Genomic DNA, 26,649 nt, shown 5'->3' with positions numbered 1-26,649 from the left:
AAACAGTTCACCTTTCTACCCAGTCTCTACATACTGAAAACTAATCAACTACTACAAAAGAACGCTACTAATTCTGTTTACAGTTAAAATCTACTCTGTCCAACCATTGAACAATCAGAGCAATGTTTCCTTTAAAAAATAATTTACTTCAATATCATTCAGAATAAATATATTTATGAGCTAAATATATTTACAACAATGAAATACGTCTACAACATACAAAAGCAATTAAAATTCATTGGGGGCAGTTTCAATAGAGTTTATACAACCAATATCTACTAATGAAAAATGTTTACTTAAAGTAGATGAACAAATCAAGACGTGATTTAAACATTTCATCTTACAGTATCATATAGTCCAATACTTATATGCTTGTATGATAACATTTTTTGGGCTAAACATGCATACCAATTATTGCACATTTTGTATTTTGTTTTCTATGTATCAATTTGATATATCTAAAAATGAAACACAATGTACACATTTAAAGCTATCTTCAGTTGTTCAACAACAGAACAAACATGTTTTATGCATTCAATACAAATTCAAGATAAACAACCACACTGTTATGTAAATCTGGATTTAAGACATACGTGTATGCTGCAGTTTTAAATCGGAAGATTTACAGAAACTGGCCCCAGTGAATTCACTCCACTGACAGCTTATGTTGAACGGTCAACGTTACACAAACTGGAATAAGACTAGTACAATTACACAATTCTTTATCAGCAATACATCAAAACTATTCAAGTACTTTGCATACAAGTATACCATTATTATTGAAATATACACATTTCGTATAGAGGTATTTTTTGCAGAATATTCACTTATAATCGTCACAATTACAAAACTCAAAGCACTGAGTAGTCATGTAAATTTAAGGAATTTTAATAAATGTCATTACTGATGCATTTTGTTATTACACATTGTGTTTGTGTAACAATAAGTACCACATTTTACCTTAACTATTACTTCATGAAACAAGCAAATAATTTGCAAATTGTTTATTCCACAAAATCCTTTTAGACTTTCACTTATTGCCGAGTATATATTGCGAAATAATTTGAAATTCTGTATGTATTTACTCGTTATATCGAGTTGTAAACACAATTATTATCTAACAAAAAAAGACATCTTAATTTGTATTGTTTAAGCAAATAATATTGCTCTGTTATATTACCCATAGAGGCAATTGCTATGCCTGACAATTGTAAACATATGACATCACTCTCCCTTATTTTGTAATTGACTCATTTCTAATCTCAAGGTACTCTCGTTGTAATAAATTCATTTTAATAGTTGCTCAAATTCATTCGATGAAAAGCATAGCATATAACAAGGTGTTTATATTGCCGTAAATATCCTTTTCTCTTCAGAATATTTAATGCTGCATTATTAAACAGTTTTTATACATATATGTGCATTTACACAAGCAATGTTGTTATATAACAATGGTGTGTACAAATAAATGTAAACAGTGAGTTTATCTTAAACAATAGCAACACTAAATGAATGATTTACATCGAAAATACAATCGCTTTGCAGTTGCTCTATGTATAAATGGCAAATGGCAAAATATACCTATCAACAGTTATCAAGAAATCTGGGTTAAAGTACTCACTGATTTAAGAAGGTACAATCTGGTTGTGTAAATTTACATATGCATATATAAAGCATTATAAACTTTAACGTCAAAAATCGAATGTTAACACTTATGAGCATGTAAGTCTATGATCTTACAACACAAATTAACAAACATAAAATGTGCCATTTTTCATAAAACTCATCTATTTTTTTTAATATTGTTTTTAATTCTGTGTTTTATTAAAAGCTTTCCAAATAAAACAACAGTCATGCTTTAATTATTTAGCAAACCATAGCAATTGAAATCAACAAAGTACTGGTAGTAAACAAAGAATCAATTAATTTAAGTAGATTAAACATTTTTGCCCAGAATTAATTTATATTCCCTTGAAATAGTATGCTACTTAACAAGATTTTGGATCAAATACCGACCCGAATGAGCAAATTGACAAGTATTGTGTTCAGAAAGATTGATATACTGAAAAGCTGAAGTTTCATAACTCTCAACCTCTTTGAAGAATTATTTTAATGAGCACATCTATATTACTGGTAAAACAGAAAACTGAAACATGGACAATACGCCAATATATTTTCAATCGTGTCCAAGTTACCATAAACATTTAAACAGCTTTGACAATCTTAAAATAACTTTGTTATGATTGTACACTTCAACATCGTTATTTCGAAGTCGTCGGGACAGTTAAAAAAACTTCGGATTAACGAAAATTCGAAATAAACATTTGACAGACGACTTCTTTGATTCTGAAAAAAATACAACATTGTGGAATTCGCATGTTTCGGTCATACTGTACTTTTAATAATTGTTTTACTTAAAAACGTAAAATAGTCAGATAGCAATAGATTTCTACTTGTAACTAACGGAGGAATAAAACGATTCTTTTTCTTCTTTTTATTTTTTTCTAATTACAGAAATATAAAATATAATGCATAGCGCATCATACATGTAAATACATATGAATACATTTTCGGAAATGAATAAACTTTTTTAAAAATAAGACGCGATGTCTTTCTGAACACTGGTGAAAGCAGCACTAAACTGGACGCGTGTAACATATTTCTCCATTGTGTCAAGGAAATTGAAGAACTGGCTTCCGTCCGTGTTTTGCTCGCAGAACTGCCTTACATTGTTGCTGCATGTGGTCACACGTTGATTCAATATCATGTTCATTAATGTGTTGTCGGCCTCGTCGTCGGCTTTTGACGACATTATAAAATTAACATGCTACGCGCAGGCGACAAAGGTGTAATTATCAGCTTCGACGCACAACGCGCAGACCAAATAGGTGTGAAATTACGCTCAGTGTTTTGCAGTTTTGACTTCGGATTAAAGATTGATAATTAGGTGCGAAATATAGTGTTGGGACCGACATAAACACTTCGAATTAACGATTTCTTCGGTTAAACGAAGTTCGGATTAACAATGAAATTTTACATTGAACAAAGAAGAACCACAATCAGGACCCGAACAATACCTTGAAATAACGGTGACTTTGGATTATCGGTGTTCGAAATAACGGTGTTTAAGTGTATTTCCCTTAAATTTACCATATCCGGATCAAAATCTGAAGTGAAAGGTTCATAATACAAACACAGACATTGGATATACCTGCAATATGTGTGCTTCAAATAATACATTTTGTAACATACTATATTTAACTAAAACGTCCAACATAACATGACTGACAGCATCATAATTCCCATAAAACATAAACTATTGTTTTTCATTAAATACAACTTTGTTGGTCACAACAAAATATAAAGAAAACTATTGTGTCTCTTTGAATTCAACTTTGCTGGTCACATAACAAATGTGGCTGTTGATATGACTTTTTGGCATTTGAATTATGAATTGTTATTCTGACATTTCGACTTGAACAAGGTCATTTATTTTCCACCAGTCAAACAATTATAAGATGAAACCTGTCAGAGTACGTGCTCAACATACCACAAGGTATGTAAAGACTAGAACAGCATAAACAGTATTTATCTCTGAGCTTCTTTTTTTGACTGGGGTCAAAATGGTAATAACTGCTGCAACAGGATGTGTTTCTGATTGGATGGTTTGATTTCGTCATTGGCGTCTGAAAAACAAGAAAAATGCATACGAGTAAATTTCGGTTTTTCATATTATTTTTGATACCAATGACAAAAAGAACATGAACCGCACTGTCATAGAGTGTTACAACTCCTCTGATTTGAATCCACAGAGGAAATAATGGTCTTGAAACTATTGATGAAATAAGCATCGATTATACATATTAAAGGTGAAATATAACCTCTTTATCTACTAATACGTTTGGATTGGATTTAATAAAGATTCGTTTTTGGCATTGGAAAAGTAGTACCTAATGATTAATGAAAATAGGCAAGGGTCTACTAGCTGATGGCCCCTAAAACATTCATTCGGCAAGAGTTTTTCTGAGAAAACTCATATCTCTTTTGTGAAGTAGGAAAATGTTGGTGACCATGGTCACGGATTCACCCACATTTTTCTTGTGTCACAAAACTCGACTGACGTCAAACAAAAATGAACCAAAATACACAGCAAGGCAAGTTCATATGATGGTAAATATGTTTGGTTTCATCACACAAGAAGCAATAATTTTCGAGGTTACAGTGACAAAAAATACGAGAGTTGCAGCGAACGACATATGGACGGACAAGGGTAAATCTATATTTACCCACCTAACACTTAAATTGGGGCCATGCAAAAAGCATGCGCATGACTCGTTAACTCACCGAAGGTTCCCTGTGTACACAGACTGAGGGTCCTGCACCATAGAGATGATATAATATGAAGACAATGACTGCAGCCGTTCATGTTCTGTGTCTGCAAATGCTTCCGGAGCAGACTCTGCATTTTGCAATCAGGGTTTTCTGGAAATAAAGTCAGTCATGTGTCAAACAAGACACATTCTTGAAGACAATGCTAGCTTGACTTTGACATTCTTCAAGACTCCCAGGAATGGTTCAACTTTTTCAACCGGTCACACGTGTGAGTCCCTTAATAAGTCATACACGTAAAATAATCAGGCTTATCTAAAGCCTTTTGTCCACGATGTTCTAGAGTTGGAAGCCTCTTAAAACTTAACATACAGTCAATGCAATCAAGACTTAATTTTATAAATAAGTATTTTATTTGTTGGTAATGACCAAATTGTCTGCAAAGTATTTATATAAAAACAATTTACAAGTGGCGCAGACACAGGTTGAATATACTTTTTTGTGACAAAAGTGGTATACATAGTTGATGATTCACGAAATGCAACACAATTTGAGAAAGTTGATTGACATAAGTTTGGGACAATCAAACAGAGGGGATAATTACTTGATAGTCAAGATGGTTGCGTCCGGGCTGAGTAATAAGCGTTATTTTGTATCAATACTCGCTCTATATCTCTACTCGCTACAAAATGTTTTAGCGGGGACACAAAATTACGGATCCTGCTAAACAAATTTGTAGAGAGTAAAGTCGAGATATATGTGTATATCAATACGAAACAAACGATCATCACTTTCTTATGGCATTTTAAAATTAATAAAAGAAATAATTAATATAAAACAGCGAACCATACCAGTCTCGTCATGGACGTCGCCTTCTTGACTTGCACGTTATAACCCCCTCTGATCACTTCTTCTTTGCCATTGATGCCATATCGTGCAGTCATGTTGTTAACTGCAAATGGTTGAGAAATTTCAACGATAATGTTAAAAGATACATTCCTGTTCTGTAATAAATCCGTTTGCAGTAAAAACATATTGAGCAATCTTTATAGAGACAAAGTTTTTCTTTCTGCATACATTTTGTTCACTGAGAAATATTGAGCAATATTTAAAGGAAAATGTTCAAGGATGTTCTTGTAAATGCCCTTTTTGTAGTCATTTTGTTTATTGTGAATTTTACACATTTAAAGGGGAAAGTATGTAGATTTTCTTATGATGCCCTGTATTGCAGTCATTTCGTTAAAAGATACATTTGAACAATATAAAATAACTTGTTTATCGAGTTGGTCAACAAGTCCCTTTATGATCTTAAATTTTCTAACTACCATGACCATATATGCTGATTTAAGACTTTAAACCTTATGTGACCTTAAACCTGACTCACACGTGAGTACAATAATCAGGTCAAGTTGGTAGCAGAAAAATCATCGCTAGGCACCAAGTAGTTATGGGTGATCCTCGACCTGTTTAGGAGAAGAGAAATCATAGGGAAAATAAATCAAAGCGAAGTCTAAAACATCAATATGTTTAGATATATATTTTAAAACACATATTGTTCAGATATATTTTGAAACAAAGTTAACAAGTTCTTCATACATTTTTTGAAGAAAAATATAAAGAAATTTATGTTTTGATTTTTGGCATTAATAATTCTATTGTTAATCATTCATATGCATTTGTGGTGTTGATGTATTGTGCTATAAAACATTTCAATCTGACACGGAAATCAACAAATATTTTCAATAACTACATTAGGTTTTATTTAAAACAAACCGTATTGAGCAAAAGACTGCGACCCTTGGTACTCTTAAATGTTGAAGACAACTTACTTGACTGCTGTTATTGCTGCTTTGCTGACGTGGCTTGGTCATTAGACTACTGTTAGACACTGAACACGAACCGCTGAAAGAAAATATATTCTGGTAAACGTGTCATAATAAAACATACTAATTCACAATGGTTCCTGCATTGACAATTTTTTATCTCAAGTGGTTCTAATGACTCTATACTTCCTTTGTTTTGAACAAAGCTATTTACACAGTTCTGTGGTCAAAATGTTAGTTAATAACTCTGAATACAATATAAGTTACACAGCCCCTGAATTCCCATGTTTGGTGAGATACAGAGTCCGTACATTAATATTGTGCAAGAGAGTGACTTGGCCAATGATAACTTAGAGCTTTGTCACAAAATGATTACCATACCCCAACCCGCACTTCATGGGGTTCACACAATTGAAGATATAATAAAATCCCTTGAGAAATGTAGATTTGGTTTGATACAAATATGTTTACATTTTATGCAGACAAAAAGCCCCTCTGACTGACCAACTTACAGACATTGACTCCAATAAACTATCTCCAAAACTTGGTGTGTGGGGTTTAATTATCATTAGTTCTTATTCCCACCTTTCAGGTCATGTTGATCTACTGTTGCTGTGAGATTGAGAAGATCAGGATGCTTCATAAACCTGTCCCCCATGGCTGAGGCTGCTGCTGGAGCCCTGCTTCATAAACCTGTCCCCCACGGCTGAGGCTGCTGCTGGAGGTCATGTTGATCTACTGTTGCTGTGAGATTGAGAAGTTCAGGGTGCTTCATAAACCTGTCCCCCATGGCTGAGGCTGCTTCTGGAGCCCAGATTGGCACCGATTAGATATTTGGCCAGTAATTCCATTCTCTAAAGGGTCACATATGGGGCAGTTGCACTGTTCATTAGATCTGCGAGGTTTTCAGGGAAGGGTGTCTTGTTCATTGACATGATGTCCTGCGAAATAAAATATCAACAAATGTAACTTCAGTTGCATCAGCAGGAGATCATTCTATTTGTCACATCTACACAGTTTTCAGACAGTTCATTCACCGAATAAACAAGAATGCCAACAATACACCTGCTCAGAAGACTGGGTTATATTGATCGTGAGTGAAATGGCAGACACGTTTAATTTGGTCAATTTTTCTTCATTAAACAAAAACATATGTTGGAGGTGCTACATGAGATCTGGTTGGTTACTAAATTTGGTCTAGATATTATGATCAAAAACATTATCAACATATTTCATGATGATCAGATGTTTTGAAATAGAGAGCAGACGCAATAGTGTGTGCAAACCTCTCGACAGCGCACTTACAGCAAAACAATAATCTGCTATTGCAACAAGGGAATGGAACAATAACAAGGCATAAACATTGATCAGTCAATTTGTAGATATAGTGGGCTCATCAAGTTATGAAAAGGTCACATGGACAGCATATCAATGTTATATTTATAACAATTCACAAAATTGCGCCTCACTCTGTGAAAATGGTTAAATGTATGTGTGTAAAGTATTGTCTCAAATAGGCCTGTTAATTCCTTGCAGGCTAATCGCTGACGACACTCCGCCTAAACTAGATTTTTTCCAAGAAGAGACTTTCTTTGTACAAACATAAGAGCTGTGATTGTGAAACACAATGCCCCTTACTGTGCTTTGAAGCCGAACAGCAGCTATTTTAGAAACAAGGTGATATTCGATCCGGAGGCATAAAACACCATTTTAGCAGAAAGTGTCTTCCCAGATAAGCCTGCAAGGACAACACTTAAGGCACATGCCTTATCTCAACTGTAATTACCCAGTAAAAGAATAAAGAAAACATTCAGCACAGGTGAGTCTCGATAATGAGTATTTTCAAGTCTCATACATTTAAAAGCACTCGTCAATGGAACTGTTTATTGTTGAATTGTGAGCGCTGTTGCTTCTGCTGCTGCCGCTGCAATTCATATTGAGGCTGAAGCAGCAATGTGTGCATGTTTTGCTATTTAAACATCTCTTTCTTTCTCCCTCCAACTGACAGATATCTTTGAACATAGAATGAAAACATAACATGCATTTAAGTCTGAATTTAAATGCGATACACATGTAAGTATTTTAAGTACACTGAACAAAAAAAAACAATATTCCTTACATGTAATGATTTTCTTTAAATACAATCTATAAGTTCTTTAATTGAAAACAATGCAAAATATCGTTTTTTGAAAAATATCTGCATCCTGCTTATTGTAACATATAAGGGTCAGGATGCCCCTGAAGACTTACCTTAGTTCGACTTAAAACTTTGGTAGAAGACTTGCCTTTTTGACCTCACTTAAGCGAGTTTCGAAAATGGCATTGATTATAAGATGATATTGTCAAGATAAACATTATGCCCCAGTTTAAACATGACTGAGTCATAAATGTGGCTTCTAGAGTGGTCTGAGATTTAACTTAAAGACCTAGTTTATGGAAAGATGTGACCGAATTTCAAAATTGGTCTAGACAAAATAAAAAAAGATGAAGTTTTATCAAGATTGAGTCGTCAATGTAACCTCTAGAGTGGTAACATGATATTTAGAACATTTTACCCAGTTACCCAGTTTTTGAACGCACATGATGTGATTTCAATATGCAGCATTCAAGATCAACATTCTGACCAAGTTTGATCGATTTTGAGTGGGAAGAAAGATTGTATCTGGTGACCTAGTTTTTGGGTACATGTGACATAGATTCAAACTCAGACATGAAAATTGAAAGATAAGCATTTTGACCAAGTTTCATCAAATAAATTGAAAGATGAGCATTTTGACCAAGTTTCATCAAATAAATTGAAATATAAGCATTTTGACCAAGTTTCATCAAATAAATTGAAAGATGAGCATTTTGACCAAGTTTCAACAAATAAATTGAAAGATAAGCATTTTGACCAAGTTTCATCAAATTGAGTCATAAATGTGTCCTCTGGAGTGGTAAGAAGGCTTTTCTAACTGTTGACCTAAATTCCAAATTGGCTTAGACATTGTCAAGATAAGCATGCTTACTAAGTTTTTATCGAGATTGAGTCATACATGTTGCCCCTATAGTGGCATGGGGTTTTGAAAGATTTGATCTGGTTTCCTAGTTTTTGGCCAAGTTTCATGAATTTCGGATCAACAAATAAGGCATCTAGAGTGTTAACGAGCCAAAAGTTGACCACATGCACACACCACATTGATTGACATAGGGTTATCACAATTTCTTACCAGAGCATTTTCTGCTCAAGTAAGCTTGAATAAGATCTTTAAATGTGTAAATATGTACCACATATCACTAACAATTCTTCTGGGGGCTATAGCCATAAGGCACATTCCTGATGTAGTCAATACAACGCTCCTTATACTTCTACTATAATTTGCATATAATTACAATTACAATCACAGTATTGGTGATTAAAATTGCTATCCAGATCTCCGCAAATATAACACCCATCTAACATAAAGGCACAAACAACATTGACCCCTTTTATATAGAAATGGCAGTTTCATTACGATCATTACATTTGATATAGAACGTGATTTTGGTAAAGAGTTAAAAAGTCAGTTTGGTTGATACCTACAGATAATTTGCATGTTATTGACGTTTTTGAAATAAAGCTCTGGATGTTCAATATAACCCATAATTTTAGGGTTGAGCGTGAAGCTGTCTATCTTATTAGCATTTGTATCGAAGATGCACTAGTTTCACTTTTAACTCTTAAATTAATAAGATATTCGTGTCAATTTATTGAAGAGCAGGAAACCCAGTTTTGTGTGCATTTTGGTTTAACCAATTTGTTAAAGCTTGATTGCATCAAAAGTCTCAGGCTTATAAAAGCCGCATTTAGGGAAAATTTGGCTTAATGCATGTGCACAGGCACAGGCTAATCAGGGAAATTTTTTCGACCAAGACAGGATTTTCATTCAGAAGAGACTACCTTGGCATTTTAAGACAGGACATTGTGTTAGGTGCTCACAACTGTGCCACAGTTATCCCTTTTCCAATGATAAGGGAACTTACTTCAGTTTTATTTTTTTATTTTAATATTTTGGGCTGTTGTTCGGTCCCATTCCAAATGAAACAAAATATCCATTTTTCCAAAATGACAGATTGAAATTAACAAGTGAAGGTTTCCAAAACAAGAAAAATATATGCCATTTTCAGTTCAAGTTGAACCATAGTACATGTAATATTGAACAAACTTTTATTCTCAATATTAAAGTATTTGTTAGCAAAAACAACCACAACACCTATTTCTCAATTTTACTTAAAACAAGCAAATTTGTTGAATTGATATCCCCCATCAAATAAATTTTGTTTATGGATGGGTGTAGAACAAAAAGAAAAGGTATAAATGAATTGTTGTGCCTTTTGTCAATTATTGTTTTTAACTCATTTGTACCTGTGATGGGTTTGCAGACAATAAAATGCAGATAGGATATTTTTCATGAATCAATTTACTATGTAAAGTTATTACAGAATTCGTTTAATGCATAGTAAAGGAATGACTAAATAATGAATAATTCATCAAATTTGTGACCTTTGACCTCAATGTATGACCTTGACCTTAACACCTAAGATTATGGGTGTTGAATGTGAAGCAACCCCAGATGATTGAGAACAACATGGCAAGTTTTATGGCTCTGGCACATGTGTTAATGGAGATTAAGCTCTAAGCTTATATGAAAAAGCATTTTTGTCAAGATACAAAGGGCCATAACTCCATTATTAACAGATGGTGTACAATGCCATTTGGCGTGCATCATCATCTTATCCATATATATACTCATACCAAGTTTCAATGAAATCCATCAAAGCACTTCCAAGATATGGCTCCGGACATAAAAGTGCCGACCGGACAGAAAGACGGACGGACTGACACCGCCAAAACAATATCCCTTCGCCTTTGGCGGGGGATAATACCAACACAGTTTTTTTGGTGTAGCTGTTTAACGCCACTTTTGACCTTACCTGAACTGACCGCGGCTAGACACAAATGAATACACTTCATTTATTCTATTGGCTGATTTCAACATACAACCAAAACATTGAAAACATGTCCGCGTCTTTTTAACACGGTTTTACTGTGTGTTCAGCATGAAACAACTGTATCTCTAATGAAAAGGCTTGATAGATAGAACAGTTTTACACTCAACTCTTGACATCAATACGGTTTGTGCGTGCACCTTTTATTTCCAGAGGATTGTCAGCGCCATAGCATTTGTTTTTAAAGGCTGCGTTCTCATATTCAGTTATTACTACTGTATTTCATTCTGTGATCACGTATATTTTAGATCATATAAATATTGTTGTTCCATATCCTGATATTTGCTTTGACCAAAATATGTTAAATTGTTTTCGAAACATCGAAAATAATATGTAAAAGTATAAAGCTTTAAACAAACCGTCGTTCCAGCAGTAAAATAGTGACCTCACTTTAACGCATTGCATTCCATCTCACAAGGTATAAAGTTCAGTTCGCAGTCAGTACAAGACTTGTTATATAAACTCTATCGCGTTAACCCGGTGAACATGACCGGAAATATCTTCATTGCAGATATTCGGCGATATAATTATGGTATGTCAATAAAGGATTGTTTTTCAATAATTCCATGATATGTACTAGTTTTGATTAATTTAATAAGAATTATTCCACCATAGCAACCAATTTACTAAGCATGAGCCCAATGATTCACGATACTAATAACAATCGAATCAAATAACTGTGTCCGAAAAACCACTACAAGAATACATGTCTGTTCGAAGAACGCGCGTATTAATATTTCAAATATGTACGGTTTGGCCATATACTCGTATATCATCATTTAATTTATATTCTTCTTGTATATTTTTGTTCTTTATCAATAGATTCGAGAGCGTTTATATAAGCCTAAGGCTTTCGATGCAATCAAGCTAAAATAAATAGGTTTAAACTATAAATATATGGTCAACAATATCTAATAATGCGAAGTAAGCCACAAAATCTGGCGCAAGGTTATTGATTTGCATGTGATGCTGCTAAGAACTGCTTAGAAAAAGGAATTTGCTGTCTCATTAATATAACTCTTTATCTTTCATCAACCACAACCACAATCAACGCCGTATATGTTTTTGAAAGATATTTCTTGTTCGAAATACAAAGAGTCCAAGCCCCATTCTAAAAGTGGTGAAACAAACTATTACTGTTGAGATGTAGTGGCTGTGTTGCAGTTGAGAAGCATGGTTTCCTGGGCCTGAACTTGTGAGGATAAGGACCCTATAAACATAAAGAAATATCTTAACAAATCCCAACAAGATGCGTTTGTGAAACACAACGTCCCCGTATATGACGTTTGACCTTGAAGGATGACCTTGACCTTGACCCTTCACCACTCAAAATGTGCAGCTCCATGAGATACAAACGCATTTCAAATATAAAATTGCTAGCTTCAATATTGCAGAAGTGACATTACATGAGCATATCACCCATATATTTGACCTTGAAGGATGACCTTGACCTTTCACCTCTCAAAATGTGCAGCTCCATGAGATACACATGCATGCCAAATATCAAGTTGCTATCTTCAATATTGCAAAAGTATTAATAAAATAAGCGATTTGGGCCACATATATTTGACCTCTGACCTTGAAGGATGACCTTGACCTTGACCTTTCACCACTCAAAATGTGCAGCTCCATGAGATTCACATGCATGCCAAATATCAAGTTGCCATATTCAATATTGTAAAAGTATTCATAAAATGAGCGATTTTGGCCACATATATTTGACCTCTGACCTTGAAGGATGACATTGACCTTGACCTTTCACCACTCAAAATGTGCAGCTCAATGAGATACACATGCATTTCAAATATAAAATTGCTAGCTTCAATATTGCAGAAGTGACTTTACATGAGCAATTTTTACCCATATATTTGACCTTGAAGGATGACCTTGACCTTTCACCACTCAAAATGTGCAGCTCCATGAGATACACATGCATGCAAAATATAAAGTTGCTATCTTCCATATTGCAAAAGTATTCATAAAATAAGCTATTTGGGCCACATATATTTGACCTCTGACCTTGAAGGATGACCTTGACCTTTCACCACTTAAAATGTGCAGCTCCATGAGATACACATGCATGCCAAATATCAAGTTGCTATCTTCAATATTGCAAAAGTATTCATAAAATCGATTTTGGCCACATATATTTGACCTCTGACCTTGAAGGATGACATTGACCTTTACCTTTCACCACTCAAAATGTGCAGCTCCATGAGATACACATGCATGCCAAATATAAAGTTGCTTTATTCAATATAGCAAAAGTTATTGCAAAATGTTAAAGTTGGCGCAAACAGACCAACCAACAGACCAACCAACCAACCAACCAACAGACAGGGCAAAAAAGAATATGTCCCCCACTACTATAGCGGGGGACATAAAAATATATTCAATGAATTCAGAAATGTCATCATTTACATGGACCAAATATGAACCCTTGGGGCTTTGCTGTAAACACAATGTTTATATGACGGTTTTACCAGGATCAGTCAATGATCACTAGGACCAAGTTTATTAATAAAACAAACTGTGTAGGGGACCTCTAGATTATGCTCCATATCAAATATAAAATCCTTGTAAAACTGGGAAATCCTGGGGGTAAGCCAGTTTTGACCAAAACACATTATTTGGAAACATTTGTCGATGACTCACTTTACACTGTTGCACACCAAACATTAAATCTCTTGGCTATGCAGTTTCAAACAAGAGATGTGTTCATCAGAAACACAATGCTCCCTACTGCGCCGCTTTGAAATAAAATGTATATTTATCATTTGGCAGGTATAGAAATCATATCCCTTTCAAGCTTTTTACTTCCCTTGGATTTTGTCCAATCCAACCTGGGGGGGGGGGGTCTGTAGACTGTCACATATGACCAAGTCAGACATCACTGACAACCAAGGTTGTGTTTTATCAAAGAGACCATAGCCAGAGTTCATCATGTATCTATGGACATAAGTCCACAGGTATGTAATGAACAATACCATTCACACATAAGTACAGGAAAGACATGATAATTAGATCATTTAAAAAAAACTTTGACAAATCAATCATTTGAGTTATAAATAATCAAAATAAAAAATCTGTACAGTAACTGTGAAAAGAACTTAAATTGTTGGTAAGGAAATATATAATCTGACATTTATAATTATATAAATTACTTCCCTTAAAAATAATTGTCTCTAACAAATCTCTATTTTAGTAGCAAATAATTAAAAGCCACTACCATGACTGTAGATTCACCACTCAAAATGTGCAGCTCCATGAGATACACATGTATGCCAAATATCAAGTTGCCATGTTCAATATTGAATAATTATGTCCCTTTAAACCTTATTACTTCCCTTGGATTTGTTTGTTTGACCTTAGACCTTGAAGGATGACCTTGACCTTTTACCAAGATGTGTTTGCGCCGCTTTGATTTATTTAACAAAAATATATAAATTGGCAGGTCAGATAATTATGTCTATTTAAAGCTTATTACTTTCTTGAATTTGTTTTTTCGACCCCGTGACCTAGTTTTTGAGCCTGCATGATCCATATTCGAACTTGGCCTAGATATTGTCTATATACAACTTCTGACCAAGTTTGGTAAAGATCGGATGAAAACTATTTAAATTAGAGAGCGGACAGGAAAAGTGTGACAGACAGACTGATAGACGGACAGTGCTAAAACTATATACCCCCTTTTCTTCGAAAGGGGGCATAAAAAGATTAATAATTCGAACACCCAAGGAACATTCCTGTGAGGTTTCATTAAATTATGTTCAGTGGTTCAGGAGGAAATGTCCTTTAACGAAAACGTTGACAGACGAACACAAACACGTCGCCAACGGATGGACTGTGGATTCCAAAGTTTCCAAAATTCATCGAAAGTTTCAGGTCTCTAGTAGCGAAAAGTTTAAGTTAACCGCTACACGATTTAAAAAAGGGGGTTATCTCTCCAACTATGTCAGAAAAATCTAATAAAAATATGAACTTTCACAAGTTCACATGCATTGTTAAATAAATGCAAAGATTGAATCCCTTTAGCACAATACGTTTTTAGTTAGGGCAGCCACACAAGAGTATGGGATCAAAGAACGGATGAAAGGATGGACACAATAACGAATAAGGGTAAATCGTTATACCCTCCTTACCTCATATAGTGGAAACATCAATATATCCGTAGTCTACCAAAATTATTTGAATGACTGTGAAACGTTTTGCATTACAACCTACCTTGTAGATGAGATAATCTCTGCCCCTGAGCAGGGAAGTGTGGAGCCCCAAGGTTAGAGTGGCTGTACCCTGGGGGTAGGACTCGTTGAGCTTTGCCCCGAATTCCTGGCCCAGGATCTCGACGCCTATACTCAGGAATTGTCCTTGGGCGTCCAGCTCCAGCTCACCTGAGAGCATGTAATTCAGCTGAGTACCAAACTGTGATTGTATGGGGTCCTGTAAGAACTAGACAAATTAGATTCCAGTAATGTTATCAGTTTTTTTATAGACCCCTACACATAAAAATACATTTCAGTCACAGTAATGGGGTCAGTTAGCTATTCTGTTCCTGGCTTATTTAAGCGCATATACTGATGCCAGCAAATGACAACTGCCGTACCAGAATAAGAGAGAGAATGGTCATATAATTTTTTTCATGACCATTCAATTAACAAGTTATGTGGATGACACAATCCCAAAATATGGCTTTTTCAAAATTCTTAAAAGAAAACAACATCTTCTAATCGTATTAAAATAAATTGTAATTTACATATTACTGAAAATGCTTAATCATCTATAAAAAAGTGTAATTGCAGTCTAGTCAAACACGAATTTGTAACAATTGTGACGTAGAATATCACCCAATGCCGCAAGTCAGAATATGTAGCATGATGTTATAGAATGTCTCAGTTTTGTAATTTTTAGTGTAGAATGATACAATGTATATACACAACCTCATATAAGAAGGAACAATACCTGAAAGTTTGAAAGCTGAACGTTGAATTGTTAAGTGAACGCCCACAGACAGATGGAAAGACAGACAGATAGACGTCCGTCCAAGGGGATTCCTATACACCCCAGTTAACAGGGGGTATAATTAATAAATATCTTCAGGGCATATCATCACTCCAGTTGCATATCTGTATACTGAAAACCTGGACAGGTGGTAAAGTGTAGTTTATAGATATTCTTATTTAAAATAAATGCAGATAATTATTTCATAGAATGTTTACTGCATTTCAATAATTGTTTAACTTATCTTAAACAACATTTAATAAGTATCATGTTTAATTTATGAAAAGGGATTATTTGTAATATACAAGTGAAAACAATGAAACAACTTTTGGTTTAGAGGCTGAATTTTGACACAAAAATGTATGAAAATATGCCCTGACCTTTTATGCTTAACACTGATATCAAATCAACACTTATAAGTATTTATTTACTCAGTTTGACCAGTTAAATAAAAGAGTCTTTCCAGATTAGACTGTGCTGTCTGCACAAACAGCCACGACACTTTCCACTTTAATGGAATTTTTTGTTTTAAAGGCATATTCAGAAAATGTGTTCACTAATAAGCCTGGGATGACTTAACACGCTTATCTGGGACAACACTTTAGCACTGTTTTTCCAGAGCGCAGCTAATATACTACCTGTTTTTGTTGCTGCTGCTGTGGCTGCAGCAAGGCCATAGGCAGAGATTGTGTGAGTCCAGACAGTGAAGTCGCCAACCAAAAACTGGGAATGTTGGACAGCACTGTTCCTCGTGCGTCAGGTTCTCATTATTCGAGAGCAACGTATCGAGGTCAGTCAAGTTAACAGACGAGTCACTCAGCACCTGCTCTGTCTGTTAGATCCGATTATTTTATCTTGAGAGACTTGTCAAGACAGAAGTCAGACTCACCAAGCCACCATGCAAGATGTTCATAGGTGACACGCTAAATTGCTTGAGCGACTTGTAGTATTTGTGCAAGATGTTAATACCTGGAGTGCTTATTTTCTTGAGCGACTTGTAGTATTTGTGAGATGTTCATTGGTGAGGTGCTGAATTTGTTGAAGACTTGTAGTATTTCAAGGGGATGATCATACGTGGCGTGCTGAATTTCTTGAACAACTTGTATTATTTGTGGGAGATGTTCATAGGTGGCGTGCTGAATTTCTTGAGTGACTTGTAGTGTTTGTGAGATGTTCATAGGTGGCGTGCTGAATTTCTTGAACGACTTGGAGTATTTGTGGGAGATGTTCATACGTGGCGTGCTGAATTTCTTGAATGACTTGTGGTATTTGTGGGAGATTTTCATAGATGGCGTGCTGAATTTCTTGAGCGACTTGTAGTATTTGTGCGAGATGTTCATAGGTGGCGTGCAAAATTTATTGACCGACATGTAGTATTTGTGCGAGATGGTCATAGGTGGCATGCTGAATTTCTTGAGCGACTTGTAGTATTGGGAGATGTTCATAGGTGGCGTGCTGAATTTCTTGAGCGACTTGTAGTATTTGTGCGAGATGTTCATAGGTGGCGTGCTGAATCTTGAGCGACTTGTAGTATTTTTGGGAGATGTTCATAGGTGGAATGCTGAATTTCTTGAGCGACTTGTAGTATTTGTGCGATATGTTCATAGGTGGCATGTTGAATTTCTTGAGCGACTTGTAGTATTCGTGCGAGATGTTCATAGGTGGCGTGCGGAATCTTGAGGGACTTGTAGTATTTGTGGGAGATGTTCATAGGTTGCATGCTGAACTTGAGCGACTTGTAGTATTTGTTCGAGATGTTCATACGTGGCCTGCTGAATTTTTGAACCACTTGTAGTATTTGTGTGAGATGTTCATACGTGGCGTGCTGAATTTCTTGAGCAACTTGTAGTATTTGTTGGAGATGTTCATATGTGGCGTGCTGAATTTCTTGAACGACTTGTAGTATTTGTGGGAGATGTTCATAGGTGGCGTGCTGAATTTCTTGAGCGACCTGTAGTTTTTGTGCGAGATGTTCATAGGTGGCGTGCTGAATGTCTCGAGCGACTTGTAGTATTTGTGCGAGAAGGGGGTTTGGACTGTTTTCAACATTTACTTCAACAATGTTCTTCTTCTTGGATAATAATGTAATCTGAAAAGGAAATGGCAAGTAAACTAAAAATAGAGTGTTTTTAGTAACAAACGAATATGTCTTTAATACATGTAAATATGCTGTAACACCTTACTTAACACACCTGTTTGTTTAATGCAAAACATTGTTTCTATAATTGATATTTAGGATAGCGAAATGATTTTTGTGCAAAGTAGCACTCATAATAGCATTGTTTAAATGAATAACGTGAACCCACTTGAAATGTTGTAGCAAGTTTCCATAATTATCTTTTTTTAAAACAGACATAACTTCAAAAATGTGAGACTATACCACTTTAAATGTTACACAATACAACTTTTTGCTAATAAATTACTTAACAAGAGCTACGCATAACGAGTGCAAACGCTTTGGCTAGGGTGCAGTTTTGAATAAATGAAAGCTTGTCAGAAATTACTATTATTTTATAGAGGTCACAGTGACCTTAACCTTTGACCTAGTGACCCAAAAATGGGTGTGGCATGTAGACCTCATCAAGGTGCATCTACATATGAGGTTTCAAAGTTGTAGGTGGAAGCACTTTGATTTTAGAGCAAAATGTGAAGGTTTTAGCTCGACGCCAGCGGACGACGAGCTGGCTATGACAATACCTATAGTTTTCTCCGAAAACGCCGGGTTAAAAATTAAGAATAAGTGCTATCAATATAAAGTGTATTACTATTGTAAATTTAATATTAACGTTCTACTTATAGATGTTACAACCTATTAAAATCAAATAATTGTTTTAGCCAACCGTCAATTGTGAACTTTAGACAGTAACTATGGAAAAATTTGGAATAGACTTTTTAAGATTAGGAATTGGGCTGAATTGTTGCCCCAACTTTGACAGTATAAATAACTCTTTAAGGTCATACCAGATACTCAAGAAGCTGAGACATGCAAGCCTAATTGATATTGCTTATGGCCGAGTTGAGAGTCGAAGGGCATACTGGTTGACACTTCCAAACTGCTGTCATTTTTTTACGCCTTGTCTATTGCCAATTCAATGTGTGGCCAATTGGGCTTGGAGTGTAAAGTAACAAACCCTGATGGGTTAACCTTTAGCACCTCGTTTCAGATGTCAGAATTCACGCCTGAGGCATGCCCAGGGATGTACCATGAGTGTTCAAAACAAAGTCGTTACTGCCTTTGTACAGGTTATCCAACTTTTTATTGTTTTGATATTCTTTCTGGTGTCCAACAGCGAGAACTGATTGTTAGCTTTAACATAACTTTTGCTATAACTCCTTGTGTCTGGAACACTTGTTCCTATCCCTGCACTCAAGCTGAACTAACTCAGGCTCGAGTGTGGTTCACTCAACAAGGACATTGCAGTTGTTGAGAACAGTGCACGAGAACTCAACGTGCTCAGAATTTCCTGCACACGAATGGAATCGTTCAACAAAGCTGACCTTTTGAGGGCGTAGGTCAAGGTGGAGGCGCTAGGGTCAGGTCGAGTGGAAGGGTCGTCGTGAACTGAGGCTGCTAGGGTCAGGTGGAGGGACAGGTTTGTCCTTGACTGAGGCTCATGCGGGCTGGACTGGTGCTGTTGCCGCGCCAAATCAATATCGATGATGGTGCTCTTCTGAAAACAACACAATGGGTGATATGAACTTGAAACAAAGGTTTGTATTTCAATTTATAAAAAAACTATGCATTTTGATTGGATGTGAATTTTTTAAACAGCAAATCTTCATTCTTATGAATTTTTAATCTGGCATATCCTTAGTTCCATGTCCAAAATAGCATACACATGAATCAAATCAGACCATTATATATTTAAACATTAAAAGTGTTGGCAAGTGCTATATAAACCTGTAAATTCATTAAAAAAAAATTCTAAACTTGCAGAGATTTAATTTCATAAGCCAATATGTGGCTCATAAATATTCAAAACTCATACAAATTTCACATAAGCTAATCAGGGAGGACACTTTCCGACTAGACTTGATTTTCATAAAGAGGAGACTTCCTTTCAACAAAAAATTCTTTGAAAGAGTCAGTGTTATCCCTGATTAGCCTTAAAGACTGCACAGGCTAATCTGGGACAACAATTTAAGCACATGCATTTTCCCACAACACAGCTTATTAATATTTTAGCAGCTCCTTACCTGCATAAAAAAAGGGAAAATCAACTTGTACAAAATATATAGAGGATATTTGTTGGATTCTATGGGATATCAATTTTATTTCACGAGTGATCATATAAAATAATATTTTCACAAGTGGCGCTGCCACGAGTGAAAATGATCACGAGTGAATTAAAATCAATATTCCATCGAATCCAACACATTTCCTTTTTATTTTATGTTTTTTTTCACCGCTTATTTATATTGTAAAAGAATTAAACTGGATAATTTCGTTGGATTTATTACGTCATTTCGTCGAAAAAATGACGTCATTCACAGTAAAACAGTAAAAAATATAGATATTTTTCACTGCTATTTTTCACTGTTTAAAACAGTGAAATACCAGTTTTATTTCACTGATATTTCTCTATAAACCACCGGAGAGCATAAAATAAAATGTTTTTTATTGGTTCTCATTATATTAATCACTTTACTTTTACAATGCTTTCACAGATGTTTTACTGTAAATATATGTTTCAATAAATGGGAGGCAAACATTTGACATTAATGTCTTCCTAAAGTTGCAAAAACATTCATACATTTTTACCATGTCTTTACAGATCTTTGAATGTTAAAATATATTAAAATTCACAAAAGACAAAAAATCAAAAGTAAATAACATGTAACATGTAACAAGCTGTATACATGGGTGAAAGTAAAAAAAAAGGAAAAAAAGGAAATATTTTAGCTGGGGGCCGCAGGGCCGAAGGCCCCCGGAAGCTCCTAAAGGATAGCAAAATGATTTGCAGATAGGAAGCTATCCTCAAGTATAAGACCAACATATGTTGACAGTAATTCTTGCAGCTTACTTAACATGCATTCAATGGAAAACAAACAATGTTTATGTTTGTAAATGTACAATAACTTTATTCAGTCATTTAATGTATTAATTTTGTTTATTAAGCATACACTCTTACCTTAAAGAATTACTATAAATGTTTAATTATGAACACTATTTTGTGTGTCGGCATTGCTGGATGCATGGCCTCCCCCCCCCCCCCCCCCAACAAAATCTTATCAGATTTACTTGATTCACGAAAACAACAACTATCCTTAGTTGTAATACAATGTTAATATTAACTGCTGAATATGTTATAATTTTTAGAAATTTGATATTATGCTTATTTTTGAACATTAAGTCCATATAGGTTCCCTCCATACATGTTTTATTGTATTATTGCATTTGTTCTGTCTGTCTTTATTTAAATAAATTTCTCTCTTTATTAAAATAAATTTTGAGTCCACACTCTTATAAGAATAAGTGTCCTAGTTTGAATACCGATTTACTTTCATGGCCTTGATAAAAGGTAAACAAAGCATGAGAACCATGCAATGTTAGCTCTGTCAATTATAAAATAAGATTGCTTAACAACTATTGTAGCTCAGTAAATTATAAAATAAGATTGCTGAACAACTTTTGTAGCTCTGTAAATTATAAAATTAAATGGCTTAACAACTATTGTAGCTCTGTAAATTATAAAATAAGATTGCTTAACAACTATTGTAGCTCTGTAAATTATAAAATTAAATGGCTTAACAACTATTGTAGCTCTGTAAATTATAAAATAAGATTGCTTAACAACTATTTTTAATTGGCATATACATGCACGCCATTGTCTTAATAACCACTGTTTGTTATACCATAATTGTTCTCATCAGAATTTTGTATAAGACTCTTAAACAAACAGGAAGCAGAATTAACTTTAGCCTTGTTCTGGGAAAAATGGGCTTTACTAATGTGCAGTCATGACAGGCTAACCAAACACAACACTTTTTGCCAAGACTTGATTTTGGTTTAGAAGAAATTTCCTTTTAACAAAAAGTCCCTCAACAGCGGAATGAGTTGTTCCTGATAAGCCAATGTATGCAATGCAAACGCTAATCTTTGGATGGCACATAACATGAATTAAGTCCTGTTTTCCCAGAACCTTGTATCGCCTTATAAAACCATGTAACAGATTGTAGGCAGACTAACTTTGAGCCTCATTATGAGATAACAGGGCTTACTGTAACAGATTGTAGGCAGACTTACTTTGAGCCTCATTATGAGATGACAGGGCTTAGTGTAACAGATTGTAGGCAGACTTACTTTGGGCCTCATTATGAGAAAACAGGGCTTAGTGTAACAGATTGTAGGCGGACTTACTTTGAGCCTCATTATGAGATAACAGGGCTTACTGTAACATATTGTAGGCAGACTTACTTTGAGTCTCATTATGAGATAACAGGGCTTACTGTAACAGATTGTAGGCGGACTAACTTTGGGCCTCATTATGAGATGACAGGGCTTAGTGTAACAGATTGTAGGCAGACTTACTTTGGGCCTCATTATGAGAAAACAGGGCTTAGTGTAACAGATTGTAGGCGGACTTACTTTGAGCCTCATTATGAGATAACAGGGCTTAGTGTAACAGATTGTAGGCGGACTTACTTTGAGCCTCATTATGAGATAACAGGGCTTACTGTAACAGATTGTAGGCAGACTTACTTTGGGCCTCATTATGAGATAACAGGGCTTAGTGTAACAGATTGTAGGCGGACTTACTTTGAGCCTCATTATGAGATAACAGGGCTTAGTGTAACAGATTGTAGGCGGACTTACTTTGAGCCTCATTATGAGATAACAGGGCTTACTGTAACAGATTGTAGGCAGACTTACTTTGAGCCTCATTATGAGATAACAGGGCTTAATACATGTTGCCCTAAGAGTATTCCTAGATTAGCACGTACAGCAGCACAGGCTAATCAGGAACAACACTTTTCGCCTAGACTGAATTTTCGTTTACAAGATATATTTCTTATACAATATATTCAATAAAAGCGGAAAGTGTTGTCCCTAATTTTCCTGTGCTGACTTCTTTGCTAACCAATATTATACAATGGAGAACACGTGTTTTAAATATTATATTTACTAAGGTTCAAGTTATAGAGCTGTATAGGATGATGAACTTGAAATAGTGATTAATTTCGTTTTCTTTATCTTCAATTGGGAATTTAAGGATATCGTTTTGAGAAAAATACATAGTTTTAGGATTGGGAATGGGGTCAATTTTGGACCCGAAATTTGACCCAAAAAAACCAACACTGTAAACCCACTATGAACTAAACACCTCCCTGCAAAAAGGCTCTATACAACCAAGGCATTGGATTGAATAGATACATATCTAACAAGACTACACTGCAACGCCGATATATCGCGGTTGGTGGGGTCCAAAGATCATGAGCGCGATATATCCGGCGCGCGATATAACTCTAGAAATGTCTAACTTTATATTATTGCGGTTAATTTGTCAAATTTCCCAATGTTTTAATTTTATATACGGCGCTGCTACATAATGTATAGTAATACATGTAATTGCAAACCAATTCTACAATCAACATTTTCATAATTACATACGTACCGGTATCTGTAATCATCATGAAAACCAAAATGTAAATTATATTTTTTATTTTCATGTAAAATATCGCTCGCGAATCAGCTAAAAAGAAGAATTCTTGCCATAAAAAACGTATAAAATACAATTGTGCATAGATTCGAATTTACCCTTATAAGTAGTCCTAATTAAGAAACTGAAACAGCGTAACGGTAACGATACAGCCTGCTTGAATTTTAGTTTATTAAGAGGAAATGTCAACGTCACATAATTCGCGAGATACCGCGGTACTTTAGTTGAAATTTACAACGAAACTTTCAATGGAAATTAAATTATCTCAATGTTGTACCCGCTACGAAATTATTATTTACAAATAAATACACCCACGCCAATTTTTTATCACGAAAAAGAAATTCATGACTAGTACCGAAATTTAACGATTTATATACCTGTAAACTGCCAATATTACCTTTGCAATGACACTTGAATTGGTTATTTCTTAAGTGTTAAAAACAACCCCAGCCGTGTGTAAACAACACTATCACTTATCTACTGTTGTTTACGCTTCACTGCGTGCCATAGTAAGCCGCGACATCAATTGAACCTATGTTTTGACCAACTTTCATGATGATTGGGGCAAAAATTGTGACTTCTAGAGTGTTTACAAGGTTTCTCTATAGCCAAAGAAGGAAAACTGCCCCGCCCACTGGCGGCCATGTTTTTCAACGGATCGGAACCACTTTTGAACTCATCCAAGATATCATTAAGACAAATATTTTGACAAAGTTACATTTAGATTGGGCATGAAATGTGACTTCTACAGTGATTACAAGGTTTTTCTTGTTTTTGACCTAGTGACCTAGTTTTTGACCCGGCACAACCCAGTTTCGAACTCGGTCGATTATTCATTGGGACGAAGCTTCTGACCAAGTTTCATGAAGATGGGACAAGAAATGTGGCCTCTAGAGTGTTTACGAGCAAATGTTAACAGACGGACGGACGGACATACGATGGACAAAGACCGGTCACAAAAGCTCACCTGAGCAATCAGGTGAGGTAACAATAAAAGCTGCGCCATGAGCGCATGATACGCCCGTCGTTCGCCAATGAAGTAGTAAGGTAATAAATAACCCTTTGAATAATTTTTTTACTTCAGTTTATTTGTATTTGAATACATGGTTTATTTTATAAGTACATGAGCATGGAAATCACGAAATTTTGACGAACAAAGTCCCATAACTCTGGAACGACAATTCAGAATTCCGTCAAAAACGAAAGGGGATCAGGGTTTATCAATATTAAGATTGTGTTGAAATTTGAAAAAAATCCATCGAAGGATATTTGAGCTACAGTAGGACATTCAATGAAATCACGAAATTTTGACGAACAAAGTCCCATAACTCTGGAACGACAATTCAGAATTCCGTCAAAAACGAAAGGGGATCAGGGTTTATCAATATTAAGATTGTGTTAAAATTTGAAGAAAATCTGTCAAAGGATATTTGACGTAGTGTACGACATTAACAGACGGACGGACGGACGGACGGACGGACAGACGGACGCGGGGTATACCATAATACGTCCCGTCATAGACGGGCGTATAAAAAATCCATCGGGGGATATTTGAGCTACGGTAGGATACATGAACAACAATAACATTTAAGGTCACAGTGACCTTGACCTTAGAATGAATGACCTTGAAATGACCAGTGGTCATCTAAGTGTGCTTGCAAACCTTCATGTCAAGTTTGAAGACTCTATGTCCAAGCATACCAAAGTTATAACAATTTTAACATTTTAACATTTAAGGTCACAGTGACCTTGTGTGACCTTGACCTTAGAATGAATGACCTTATAATGACCAGTGGTCATCTAAGTGTGCTTGCAAACCTTCATGTCAAGTTTGAAGACTCTATGTCCAAGCATACCAAAGTTATAACAATTTTAACATTTTAACATTTAAGGTCACAGTGACCTTGACCTTCAAATGAATGACATTGAAATGACCAGTGGTCATCTTCTAGTACTGGCCAATCTTTATTTCAAGTTTGAAGACTCTAGGTACAAGCATACCAAAGTTATAACATGAAATAAGAACTTTAACATTTTTACATTCAAGGTCACAGTGACCTTGACCTTCAAATGAATGACCTTGAAATGTCCAGGGGTTACTTACTAGTTCTGGCCAACCTTCATGTCAAGTTTCAAGACTCTAGGTCCAAGCATACCAAAGTTATAACAACTTTAACATTTTTACATTCAAGGTCACAGTGACCTTGACCTTCAAATGAATGACCTTGAAATGTCCAGTGGTTACTTACTAGTTCTGGCCAACCTTCATGTCAAGTTTCAAGACTCTAGGTCCAAGCATACCAAAGTTATAACAACTTTAACATTTTTATATAGCTACAGTAGGACATTCAATGAAATCACGAAATTTTGACGAACAAAGTCCCATAACTCTGGAACGACAATTCAGAATTCCGTCAAAAACGAAAGGGGATCAGGGTTTATCAATATTAAGATTGTGTTAAAATTTGAAGAAAATCTGTCAAAGGATATTTGACGTAGCGTACGACATTAACAGACATACGGACGGACAGACGGACGGACGGACAGACGGACGCGGGGTATACCATAATACGTCCCGTCATAGACGGGCGTATAATAAAAAGTCAAAACAGTAAACATGGACTCACCAAGGCTCTGCTGTTCGAAGTGTTGATGTAGCCAACATTGGAGAAGATGTGGTGTGCTAGGCTGCTGCAATACGTCTTCGTACTTAATTTCTTGAGAGAGTTGTAGTATTTGTTAAAGAAGGGGTTGCCGCCGATTTCCATCAACATTTACTTTAACGATGTTTGTATTGTTGGCTAATAATA

General features: G+C 35.4%; 2 long non-coding RNA genes across 2 annotated transcripts; both read right to left on the bottom strand.

Moving 5' to 3' along the window:
- Positions 1-477: 477 nt before the first annotated feature.
- LOC127855289 (uncharacterized) lies at positions 478-26,649 on the bottom strand. Its single transcript, XR_008037451.1, has 13 exons — positions 26,467-26,649; positions 19,677-19,849; positions 16,817-18,267; positions 16,140-16,318; positions 15,405-15,629; positions 12,318-12,390; positions 8,008-8,164; positions 6,738-7,093; positions 6,159-6,231; positions 5,714-5,792; positions 5,181-5,281; positions 4,345-4,482; positions 478-3,686 (listed from the first exon to the last, which is right to left on the bottom strand). It is a non-coding gene; the product is annotated as an uncharacterized LOC127855289 (long non-coding RNA).
- Positions 24,907-26,435, bottom strand: LOC127855287 (uncharacterized). The gene is made up of 2 exons (XR_008037448.1): positions 26,064-26,435; positions 24,907-25,918 (listed from the first exon to the last, which is right to left on the bottom strand). It is a non-coding gene; the product is annotated as an uncharacterized LOC127855287 (long non-coding RNA).

This window comes from Dreissena polymorpha, chromosome 13, assembly GCF_020536995.1.
Source record: "Dreissena polymorpha isolate Duluth1 chromosome 13, UMN_Dpol_1.0, whole genome shotgun sequence".
Lineage (NCBI taxonomy): Eukaryota > Metazoa > Mollusca > Bivalvia > Myida > Dreissenidae > Dreissena > Dreissena polymorpha.
Note: the sequence above shows the minus strand (reverse complement) of the source record. Positions and strands in the feature narration are given on the sequence as shown.